Source organism: Rhinichthys klamathensis, unplaced genomic scaffold (genome assembly GCF_029890125.1).
Source record: "Rhinichthys klamathensis goyatoka isolate OS25496 unplaced genomic scaffold, OSU_Roscu_1.1 h1tg000004l_1, whole genome shotgun sequence".
Classification (NCBI taxonomy): Eukaryota; Metazoa; Chordata; class Actinopteri; order Cypriniformes; family Leuciscidae; genus Rhinichthys; species Rhinichthys klamathensis.
Genome location: NW_026606557.1, coordinates 560,064 through 573,180, shown reverse-complemented (window position 1 = coordinate 573,180; position 13,117 = coordinate 560,064).

Below are 13,117 nucleotides of genomic sequence, written 5' to 3'. Positions count from 1 at the left end.
CACATGTGACATTCTTTGAATCATCTATATTTTACTAAAGATCAATGAATATCATTAAAATTGCCACTACAACTCCTCACTTTTTATCATTCTGATTACCCATAATCACAATAATAAACAATAAAACAAATTTTAAGTCATATCATCACACTTATACTCTTCATCTCTGATTTTTTGCATAAATGATCACTCTCCTTGAACCTGTGAAGAAAAGTTTAGAATGAAGAAGCATAAGGCTGTTTTTTGTGGGGGAAAGGCCCCGTAATATTTTAGCTAGCAAGTAAACATTTTTACGACGCCGGGCTAAGCGAGAAATCACTGTTCCTGCGCTCCTGTAAACAGACCCTCAGTCACGCCAGTAAGGAAAAAGGTAGTTATAACATAGTAAGGAAACAAACAGATAAAGTATAATAAAAATCACTCAGTTTCAAACCCTATCTTTGTACGCCATCTCGTAACACGGATGACCGCTGCTTGTAACCTTCTTTAAATCTTTGCCCTTAATCTTTCTCAGAAAATAAACAAATAGAAGAAAAACAAACAGAACATACATTTAACACATATCTCACTGTAGCTCCCGCTACCTGTATCGTCGCATAATTTTGTTCATCCTTGGCAGAGCCGATCCTCCCTATACGCACACTACGCAAGCTGCGTAGGGCCCCGCAAATTACTCAAGGCCCCGCCTCCCCCTCGCGTCAAAGCGCGTCAATCAAAGTTTACAACATCGATGAGATAATTAAGCGGAACTATCCTTCTGGTCACGAAAAGAGAAACTGAGAAACTGAGAGAAAAACACCATGTGAGTGAATTGCGGGAACAGCGATCAGGTAAACTTGTGTTCTCTCCTCTCCAAGTTTGATGTCAGCACAGAACAGAACAGTAAAGTTAAGTTGATGTGCATCTCTCTCTATCTGTCTGTCTCCAGCCCGATCTCATGAAAGCGCGTATTTATACCACAAATTTAATTTCTCGTGCCATTTATACGCCAAAAATAGTTTTTGCGCCATATGATACGCACTTTTTGGCGTGTAATATGCACGCACTCCACACCCCTAATCCTACCCAAGAGATTTACAGTGCGTAGCATATGCACGCAAAAAAAACATTTTTGGCGTATAAATAGCACGATGAATTAAATTCGTGGTAGGCTATAGATACGCACTTTCATGATATTACGTTTGATAATACAAAGGGCAACGGTTTTCGTTTATAAACTGCAGCTCGGAAAAGATAACCGCGTCGCGCGTTAACATGAGTTCATATGCGCGTGCACGAAATGTAACGCGCACTTTCCAGAAAAAAAAAAAATCTATGGGGACCAGTTACCAGTACAATATGGGCGTTATGGCACTCCTCATTAGGCGCTCACTTTAAAACAAGACAATGATTATCAAGTCTCCAAATCAGAATAGTTACAACCCTGCAATAAAGCAAGATGGAAAGCAATCTATTGATATTGACTATTGCATTTAAAATGTTGATTGGCTGGACATACTGGTCAATATGGATGCACATCAATCAGTAAATAATAACCATTAAGTATCAATTATTGCTTTTATCATTTAAAACACAGTGACATGCAATGGGAAGCCATTTTAGCTTTTATTAATTCACAGGATGCATTTTTGATATCAATAATTAAATTTGTACTATTTAAAATGTGAATTATTGATATTAATATAAAATATGTCTATTTCTGATATCAGGAATTACATTTTCATTAGTACTAACTAAACGAGGGAGGATTGTAGTGGGAGAACTGGGGTGTCAGGTGTGACTGTGGCAATGGCAAATGGTTTACATGGCTCATGGGTCAGGTAGGAGGGCCCCTTAACAGATTTTTGCTTAGGGCCCCAGGGATGCCAGGATCGGCTCTGATCCTTGGGATAGACTGTCATTTTCACCAATTGAACAGACAGCATGTTTCACCTGTCACTGTAATCGTATTCCCCCATGAATAACAAAATTATTAGAATAACAATCCTAACTCCTATCATTAAGCCTTTTCCATTAATCTACGCCCATCTCCATATTTCACCTCGGTTTTCCTAACCATATTTTGTTCACTTCTAATTCAATTTAGTAAGCTCTATTTAATGCCATATTTAACAAAATCTAACCAGAGAAGTCTTATAATTTTATCCATTCTTCTAACCAATGCAGTTGTTCAATATTAACTCTAATATTTCCATTACAGACACAATCAATATATTTTCTACATTTACAATCAAATCAATACCTAGTTTGATTCAATCAAACAAAATCATCACAAAAACAGATTCTTCTGTTAAACTTAAACCATCAGTTGTGTTGATCATCTCGTTCGCCCCACGGACGTTCCGTGTTCTTTTACCTTTAACTTTTAATCCAAAACATGCTGTGGTTCTACTTAATAAGCTTCAACAATTATCCCTACAATTTACATTAATTAATAGATCTTCTCTTCCCAAAAACATTTTCCTTAAATATTTCCTAATGAATAAGTAACCAATCAAATCTTTTGATCTACTGTATATCAATACTAAGCCCTATTTTGATTTAATCAAATCAAATCCTCAAAATAATCACAAAACCACATTCTTAAACCATTAGTTGGTTCACATCCTCCTCCAGGCGTGTTGATCATCTCGTTCGCCCCATGGACTGTGGGATGGTTGTGGCCTGTTGGTGTAGGTGAGAGGCTTGGACCCAGGTGTCACACTCTCCAACCATTTTCTGATCCTTTTTCTGAAGGTTTTCCCTTATATCACGACCGCACCCCCACTGGAGTGAACTGTCACCTGTGAATGGAGACCTTAAGTATTTTGTTAGTGATCGCTTGTCTAGCAGCTCGTCCCCTTTGGTGTGACCTGTGGAATCAACAACCTGAAACATATTATCACCGGATAATTTCTTGCTCACTTAATAGCACTCGGGGTCCTTTTACCCTGAAAAACACTCAACCCACTTTGCTCATGTCCACACAATATTTATACATTTGGAACAGAATTAGTTCTGTTTGATCCAATCCATCCTGACATTCTGTAAAAGGAAAATTTTAAGTTATGCGCTGCGCAGGTGTAGCACCTTTCTGCCACAATAATAACCCAGGCCAGGATAGTTAGCCAAGTTCATCCATAACCATTATTTTATTGGCACATTTTGCCCTGTCTCCCAATCCTGCATGCTCTCTGTAAAGAGAAACAAATTTCGAGGTTATTGTCAGATAGTAAAGTACGTAGTTTCTTTTGTCTACTGTTCTCCCGTGTCCTTCGATGCCCTGGCGTTTCCTGTTGAAACAATCTTTGTTATTGGTGTGTGCAAACTCACAGACATCAATTTTGTTAGGCAGAAAAAATGGCTTCTTTCAGGGCTTTTATCAAATTACCCCTAGTGTTCTCCCAACATTTATTCAGCAACTGTGAACCCCTTAATAAACCATATTTGGCAATTGTTATACCATCTCCCTCTTGATGCACGACACAACTCGAGCATCAATTTAACATAACATTTAACATAGTGTTTTTTATAAGTTTGCCATCAACACTAACCCAAACGTTGTCCTTCAGACAAATTTCTCTGCCTCTGAAACAAAAATATTACATTCTTCACTTAAAGCCACAATCTCATCTTCTTCTCGCAGTATTTGAAAGGCAACGGCGTATCTTGCTTTTCAGGCCTGTTGTTTGGTCTCTCAAGTCAGTCATCTACAAACATTTCCAAAGTCATCAATTGTTTCTATCAGGTCAGGTCGTGCTGTGCAGACTTGGTCAATGTCAGTCAATCGTTTCTCCCCCTTTGTTCACAATAATCATAAATGTGAGGGGCTCTCTTGATAATTTCATGTTGACTTAGCCAATATGTCACTTTGTTGTTTCCCTCAAATCTACAACATTTTCATTTATCTCAGCCCATGCCAGATGGTGATCTACAACTACACAATTCCAATTTACTTAAACTGATCTTCAAATCTACATTATGTATGACAAAAGTATTACAGGCGCAATATTAGTGCACCAAACTAATACATACAAGACATAAAGTGCTGTCACCATCACACACACTCATACTAGACACACATATGTTAACTGCTCATTCTCAATGTTCACTTTTCTTTATATTATTGCTAAAAGATTTAAATTTTAAATAAGATTTTAAACTTCCCATTTTCCGGTAGCTTCTACCTAATTTTACATGGTCTCCCAACCAGTTTCAAAGCATGCCTTGTTCATTATTCATTAGAATTTAACAAGGTCAGCTGGGTTGTTTTGTTTCATTATCATTATTTTGCTTCAGCTTGCTCTAGCAGGCCAATAATGGAAAGACAGACAGAGCACCATCCCTTCCTCCACTCAAGCAGTCTCTCTCACTATAAATAAATAATCTTTTTCAACAGCCTTCTAAGGCTGTAACTTAGACAAAATGTAATATTAAATTAATTACAATAACCTTTGACCATTCACCTTGTTATCCAGACTTTTCTCAAATCTACAAGAGCTGTCTTCATCTTTAGCCACCACCATGTCTAACGACCTTCAGGAGTTAAAACTATGTCATAGACCTATTAGTTCAAAATCAACACTATGATTTTCCTTGCCCATAAGGCAAACCAGTACATAAAAAGTTTTGCTACTGTCTCCACAACAACTAATGGGAATCACTTCATGGCCTCAGCTGGCTCTTGAAAGCCCACTCCTGTTAGCCCTTTATCTATAATCTCCATCAGGGTGTTTTCCCCTGGCATATTTGCAGACACTTGTCACAAATAAAAAAAACAAGCCATACAATGAATGCGGTTTCTGGTGATTGGTATTAGAGGAACACTCACGTTTCTGGGTCAGACTGCCTGTAACTCCTCACAGCTCATCCGCCCTAACGATAAAGGATGCTGCTGGCCTCACAGTCATCCGCTCCACTCTCATACCTTTCTCACATAAACACCTCCATCTTGAGATGCCCAGTGACTTTACGTGATCCACTCTGGCTTGGGTTGCCCCCTGTCTGGCCAAAGAAGGTCTTACCCGTCATCGAGATGGTCACTCGTGCCCACTGGTGACCGCTCTTTCCAATCACACAATCAGTTCTCTTCAACAGAACTCAGCTATTTTCTGGAGCTTAGGAAAGGCACGTTCAAGAGTCACCAGAGCCATTCGGATTGCCTAATAGTGTTCACACAGGGAGACAGGTCAATAACAACAGTATTTAATCACTTAAATCCATTAACTATCTTAAAAGCAGCAACCTAGCTGCTTGGATTATACTCAGTGAATTTAGATCACAACCGTACATTCAGTGTACTTCATCTGTAGCCGGAGCCATCAGTCCTGAATGGTGGAGACTAAATGAGACAAAGAAGTTACTGGTCCTAAAATAAGCTAATCAAAATGCCATCTCTATCTGTATTATTATTTTAAATACTTCTTTAAAGTCATTCAGTTTTATTTTTAAAATATCTCTGTGTCTATGATCCTTCAACTGAAACACTGTGCTTTACACATTATCACAGATACCAGCTTTTAGCTGACTCATTGAATGAGAGAGACTCTGAGACTCTATTGGATGGTACACTGCTCTCTCATATACTTCTAACATCAAACTTTTATCTATCATCTTTTAACTCTATCCCAGCTTAAGGCATCTTTGCCAGAAATTACATACGGTTTCAAATAAACATATTATTTATATTTGTCTTTTGCCCACCTCAGGGAATTTAGACATTACAAATTTCCACTCAGATTGAGTCTCTGTCGCACTGGCAGTTTCAGGCACAGCACACATCAGATTTTAGATAAGCGAACTGTTTCATTACAGCCCATAACAAACTTATCTTTTGAAAGCAAAACATCAGCTTCTAGTTCTTTGGTCAACTTTTCAAGCTGTTTGTTTAATCAGATGCCTTTCAACACATTTTACATTTAGCAACTGTTAATTCAGTAGCCTACTGCTTCTGCTTATTTGTTCTTACATAATGGTAATTATTCTAGTTCTCAGTAACATTTCACATTTCTCAATCTCAATTACCATAGCTTAATCTCTGACTTCAAAGTTTTCTCTTCTAGAAGTTTATCAGTCTCCAATCAGGATTCACACTAACTTTGACAAGGCTACTCTGCCTCTTTTGCAGTTATTATAAATCATCTTTGAGATCTGTCTCTCTATATTACCTTTACATATTTTGCAACTCACATTTGTTGGAGTCACAAAAGGATTCACTTTAAGACTTCAATCTTTTGACCTTGTTTTTTATCTCTTATTTCTCAGACCAAAAATGGTCACTGTCGTCATTTAAACACTGATCTATTTTCAACCCCACATTATTATCAGAAATGTGTCACGTGTTAAATGGTCCTGCTGACCACAATCAAGACACTCTCTGTCATCTGGTTGGTTCGTGTGTCAGCCTCAACTACAGCATCAGACACCTTGCAGTTTGATCACTGTGAGCTTCCAAAGGGCTTCAACTTAACTGCACACCCTTGAAGCAGTGTGTGTCCCATTCAGGAATGTAAACAGACCCACTGATAAGCAGTTCTCTGTATTCCTTTGACCATCCACCAATGGCGGATTCAATCACAATAGCCAAATCATACTCTTCATCATTATTATTGGCAGAACATAATTTCATGAGCAGCACAGAAAATGCTCAAAATATTCTAATTTGTTTTCTGTCTTTACCTTACTAATTTGGTATTATCATCAACAACACTAATTACAAGTACATGTCTAACATCCGGAAACCGGGCGAATAAGCAAGCACTGTTGCTGTTATCCCAGCTTATCTTTTACAAAACATCATCTGCAAATCTCTTCAAAGTGAGATCTTCAGAGCAGAGCTGTTTACAGCATTTGCTCTCTTCTGTCTCACTATTTATTTACTTATTTATTTTCCCGGACTGTTCCGTTACTCTTCATAAAGTGTAACAATTTGTACATCATTATTTTCATTACAACTGGTTTGAAGCCTTTTTTCTTCCACCACATGGTTAGTCTGCAGTTTCAACTTAATATTATCATTATTGTCTCAGTCTTATCTCTACTGTTTCTCCAAAACAGATTATATTACTCAGTCTGTAAATTACACAGACAACCATTATAGCTACTTGCTTCAATACCCTTATTTTCTTAACATTAATAAAATAAAGCAGATATATCATCATTTCAATCATGATTTTATCAAAATCTAGAATTGTTCCCCATTCTGCTTAAAACAATCTTCATATCATGTTAATCCCTGTCAATCATACAATGCCTTATTTTATTCTAAAACTTTTCATATCATTTAAACATTTTACATTTAACTTCCATAAATTCTATCAGACCATGTCTATTTTCATCACATATATTTTTCTACTATATTTATCCTTTCTTTTCCCTACATGCCAGTTCCTTCATTATCCTCTCCTTTCTTTTCTCAAACATGCCAGTTCCTTCATTATCTAACCAGTACATGATTGTTTGAACAATCCCCACACATATCTCACACACCAACCTTTTTGTTTTTTTTCACTTCCCTCTTCCACCAAGTCTCACTTACAGTTCCCTCTATTTCACACAGACAGCCTTATTGCTTCTTGCTACTTCAATCCTTGTCATATAAATTTAAGTTCTATAGACATCTAATGTCATGCATCCATTTACAATCCATTATCTGTTCACATTTTTTACACACATGTTGAACGCAGCCACAACAACCTTTTGTCCCGCTGCCCTGTTCCACTGATTCTCGCACACTCTTAGTCTATTTGTGCTCAGTGTTTCCTCCCTGGGGAAATCATGGTATTTTCTCAGTTTTTTCAATATCTAAAACATACATTTCCCCCCATACTTTCCTAGTTCTACAGAAAACCGGTGTATCAAATTTCGCAAGCTTGCTTTTGAGACATCCCCATACTGGCTGTTTTCTGTTCTCTGTGGATTTCTCTTCAACGCGCGTTTTCTTTAATTTGTTAGGCGTCCCTAAACAAATCCGATTCTTTCTTTTAACCCAAATCGGTCGGGTTGCACTATTAGTGCCCTCCTAATTACGGTTTACCAAAAACTGTTCTGGTTCCCCCTAATTAGCCTCAGTACCTAAAAACAATTTGCTCCGTCGTGGAACAACTAATTTTCAGGGTACCTATCTGTTTGAAATCTCTTGATCTGTTACAGTTCTCACTTAATCCCAGATTATTTATCTGCTTGAAATTTCTTGTTCTGTTACAGACCTCAATTAATCTCAGATCATTTTCCCTTGTATCTGTTTGAAATTTCTTGATCTATATAGATCTCAATTAATCTCAGATTACGTACCACAGAAACAGCCTTCAGCCAATATGGTTCAATTTCACTCTTCTCCCCAATTAAACTGAATTTAATTAACTTACCCAAAAGAAAATAAATTGAACTGTCTCTTACCAGAGATGCTTCTGTTGCCACCTGCGGGTTCTTTAGATTCCAGTGGTCGATTCTCCCGGCCCTGATATCGGTCGGCCCCTCTCTCTCAAGTTTACGAGGTAGAGCTGGAACTTACTTAGTCCAGGTGGCCAAACACCGTCCGATCTCAGGTCCAGGAGGCACGTCCAAGGAATATCACTTCTGACACCAAAACTGTTGTGGCAAAAATTCATCTCAAACAAACATCACTGCGTAAGAGACACTCAGAGTCAAATTATATAAAAAAGAAGTATTTATTCTTGCAAGAATAGGAGCAGTCTAATACACAGTTGTTACCCTGTGCAGAAGAGTGACACACCCCCAGACAGACTGAACTAGCTTTTATCTTAGTTTCAAGGCCTTCTTCCCCCCAGAGCCTTCCTCCCAGTAGTTTTCCATAGACGTCACTAGTTGGCCCACTAAGCTCCCCTGCACCAAAATGGCCTTCTGACATCTAGGTCAGAGGTCCTTGTTCGTCTGTTCTCTGGAGTGTCTCCCTCTTCTGCCTCCCCAGGTACATAAACAGAATCTTCTCTCACTACAAGTGAGAGACACACATGTGACATTCTTTGAATCATCTATATTTTACTAAAGATCAATGAATATCATTAAAATTGCCACTACAAGTTGATCATACTTCTCACTGAGACTGTTGTATGCTGCTTCAGGGACCATAGCCTCAGCTTCTTCCACAAGTTCCTCTGGTGTCATTGGATCATCATTAGCTGGAAGACATTTGTGAAAGACTATTGACAAAGCAGTTTGATAAATGTATGTATGACAAAACATTGTACTGTGCATAAAACATTTTGATTGTTCTTACCATGGCAAGGAGCCTCTTGCACTTCCACTGTCGAACATTCCTTTTTCCTCTTCCTTTACAGCCTTAGAAAAGCAGAACAAAACAGAGATTTTAGTGAGGAAGACTGCACACATGAGTTACAGCCTATGGTAACACTCACCAAGCCACATTTAGAAAACTCAATTTCACTTACCTCTCCAGCGTTTCCACAGGTCTGTCATTCTGCCAGAAAACACAGAGGGGATGAAGCCAGGGCTGTCTTCATCCATAGAAGCCTCTCCTACAAAACAATAAGTAATTCAATCTAATGTCAGCTTACCTTACAATGTAGTTAGTTAGCTAGCTAACAATACCCTTTTGGTTGGCTACTAACAGTGACGAACATTAGCAAATTGTTGCTAAAAACTACTTGAACACACACCTGTACATGACACAGGCCTTCTCACTGTATCCTCTCCCTTTCTACATTTGCAACACCTGCAACATTTGAAAGGGAGACGACACCAACAGTGTATGTTTATGTTACCTAACGTTAGCAGTTAGCTAACTGCTAGTTGTGCTACGAACAAAGTTCGCTAACTATGACCTAAAAAAGTCATGTAGCATTATGAGAAATCTGTAGATAACGTTACTTAACCAAACCATAATCCATAACGTACCAACGAAAAGACAATAGTTTATTTACATGAATTTACCTGATATGAAGTGTGCGCTGCATACGCGAGCATTTTTGATGATCGTTTCTGTCCAGTCCGCTCGTTTTATTGCGTTTAACCACAGCTGTCGTCGGTTTTATTGTCTGGCAGTGACAGCAGGTATAAGATAAAATGTATGTACTCCGTCGAATCTGGCAACCAACAACACAACAAGACGACATTTTAAGTTCCTTGTGTAGCTGACCCTGTGCTGGTTTGTATTAGCCTCCTCCAGTTGTCCGTTTGTTCTGCCTCCAGCCACCGCTGTGACGTAATTGTGGCGTCGGCGCAAAAGGGGTCTATAAAATGCAGAGGAATGGTCGAAGACAGCTTGCAGTCATACAACTCCGTTCAGAAGCGCTCCAGTTCGAATAATGACTACCGGATCAGAAATGACGTCACACCCAGGACCCAGAAAGACGCACTTAGTGAGATGTCAACCTCATCTCCTTTTATATCCATTGAATGTGCCGTATCCGCCCCTAATCACTATAATGATTGATCGCATCACCACACTACCAAAACATTAGTTCAGAGAAGATGGAAGAGAAGCTGATCATCGCCGTTGCTGGGTTTCCTATCATTTATGATATGACGTTGTCTGCATTTAGGGACCAGTTACAAAAGAACGAGGCATTGGAAATATTTACGAACGCTCGTTTTAAGCGGGAATGCAATTAATTTGCTCACGGTAACTCCGATTTGACCAATTGCACTAGATAATAATAATAATAATAGCTAATTATTATTTTTTTCCCCTACCAAATGCGACCAAAACGGTTATAAAAAAATGCTGTCATTATAAAAGGTTTCGAGTCTCAATGTATTGCTTGTTTTTTTTGTTTACATTTCATGTTGTGACACTTCTCTTCTCCCATGATCGAACATAGAATGCTGCTACGTCAGAGCGGCCAAAGCGTCAACAAGCTTCCCCGTACTTTTTGACAAGTGTCCTTAACAGGGCGGCAAGAGCTTCTTTGCAGCTCAAGTCGGCGGCGGTGTTAACGTATATTAAGGGTATGTTTACACGGCAACGATGTACTAAAAACGGGAAAAAAAATTATTTGCGTCTTTCGCGTACAGACGACAACGTTGTCAAAACAATCCCTGTTCACACGGATTCTTGAAAGCGTTTAAAAATGCTGTATTCACGCCAGGCCAGTAGTTGGCGATGTCACTTTGTAAAGAAACTCTACGCATTGTCATCACCGGTTTCACAAATTTACGTTTTTGTAGTTTACATGGAGATGATAATGGTATCGTTTTCAAAAACTTGCACTTTGAAACCCATTTTCAGGCCCCCAAAACACTGTTGCCGTGTAAATGAATGGCCAAAACACATCAAATGTTTTCTGTTTTTAGTTGAAAAAGCTGTCGTGTAAATGGCCCCTCAATATACTTTAATTTCATATTGAAACTTGTATATCATGCATTTAAATAATATAGTTGTAATGATGAAGCAATTTAGAACATTTAAATAGATTAACTTTTAATGTAATATTTAATAACACACTACAGTTAAAATTATAATAAATTGCGTTACATATACTTATGTATGTTAGTCAACACATGGAAATAAGTGCAAAAATATTATGAAAACAATTTTTAAAATGCACCTTAAAGTAAAACTTTTAATTTGACATTATTGCATTTAAGTGTACTTTATAGTCATGAAAGTGTACTATCTTCACTGTATTCAGTATTGAGTTTGGAACTTTGTGACACAGACAAGGTTTAAGGCTATAGTCCCAGACTAAAGTTTTTGAGCTCTGAAATCAACTTTCACTGATATATCTTAAAATATGTCAGTGCCATTGTTTTGTCTCAAGAATAAGATGCACACAAGTAATGTTTTTTAAAGGCACGTTTATAAAAGCTCCTAATTAAACTAAGGCCTAATCCTGGCTTAATCTAAGCCCTGTCTGTGAAACGGGGCCTGTGATTGGAACAAGCGATTCACCATCTGAAGTTATTTTGTTGACATTTTGGCGTTATAAGAAAATGCGTTATATTTGTCATTGCCAGAATGTGATGAGTTACTAGCGGTCGAGTGTTGTGACTGATAAGGTCAGAAATGGGAATGTGTTGAAGCTTCACATCACGATGTGAACCGTGTAACAGATTGACGGCAAACAAAAAGCGATTACTGTCTAACAGAAAATGGAAATAAGCAGGATCAAAGCGACATTAAACTGACTGGATGATGCGAGATCTTCAGAACAGTTTAGGGACGCCACTGCACAGATGGTTTTTACACGACAGCCTGTCATATGAGCAAACATCACACAGCCTTTCAAATCACTCCGAGAGAGGGGAAGGCATGGTGATACATCACCCGACAATTAAAATGCCATCATTTATTCACCCTCATGTTGTTCCAAACCCAAAATACTTACTTTCTACTGTAAAAAGGGGCAATACTTTGCAGTTTGTGAAGCTGTTCTTTTCCATACAAGAAAAGTGGACAATGATTCATGTTAAGCTTCATAATGGAAAAACTGTGAACGTTTTCTGTTGCCAAAAATAGTAGCTTTTTGTGAGGAACACATCTGAGGTTTTGTACAAATCAAATAACAGTTCACTCTTTACTTGCTCAAAGCTATACAGGTTCGGAAGACTTGGAATATAGTGCATTTATGGTACGTTTGTCCTTTTAGAGCTTGACCACCACTAGTCATAATGCCTTCATTGCATGGAAAACAAGCTTTGACACTGAAAAACATCCAAAAAAAAAATTTGTTCCACAAAAAAAAGAAGCTCTTATAAATTTAAAGCGGCACTGGTGTACGTGCATTTTTGTATTCCTTTTAATAGCAGAGGTGGTGTTCTTTAAAATTATTTTAAAGAAAAGTATCTGGTGCTCGGATGTGGACTGAATTTCTAAAGGATGCTCTCCTAATCTGGAGCATAGTACGATCAAATGTCGTCCTTACTATTTACCCCGTGAGTTTAGAAAAATTCTTCTTTAAAAAGTAAATTTACAAAGGGCTTCGCTTCCCTGTGAGTAACATGCAGTTAAGTGGATTTTTCAAGGGCGCACTGGTGATAACCGATCTTGGCCTCATTTTACAAATCACCCCCTTCTGGGATTTGAACCAGTGCCCTTCACATTATTAGCCCAGACCTTTAAGAGCTAACATCATTGTGTTTTTCCCATGGTGACAGCAGTAATAACAGACCAAGCAGAGTTGCTGCACTTTCCTCAAATAAGGTGCACTTTGGTATC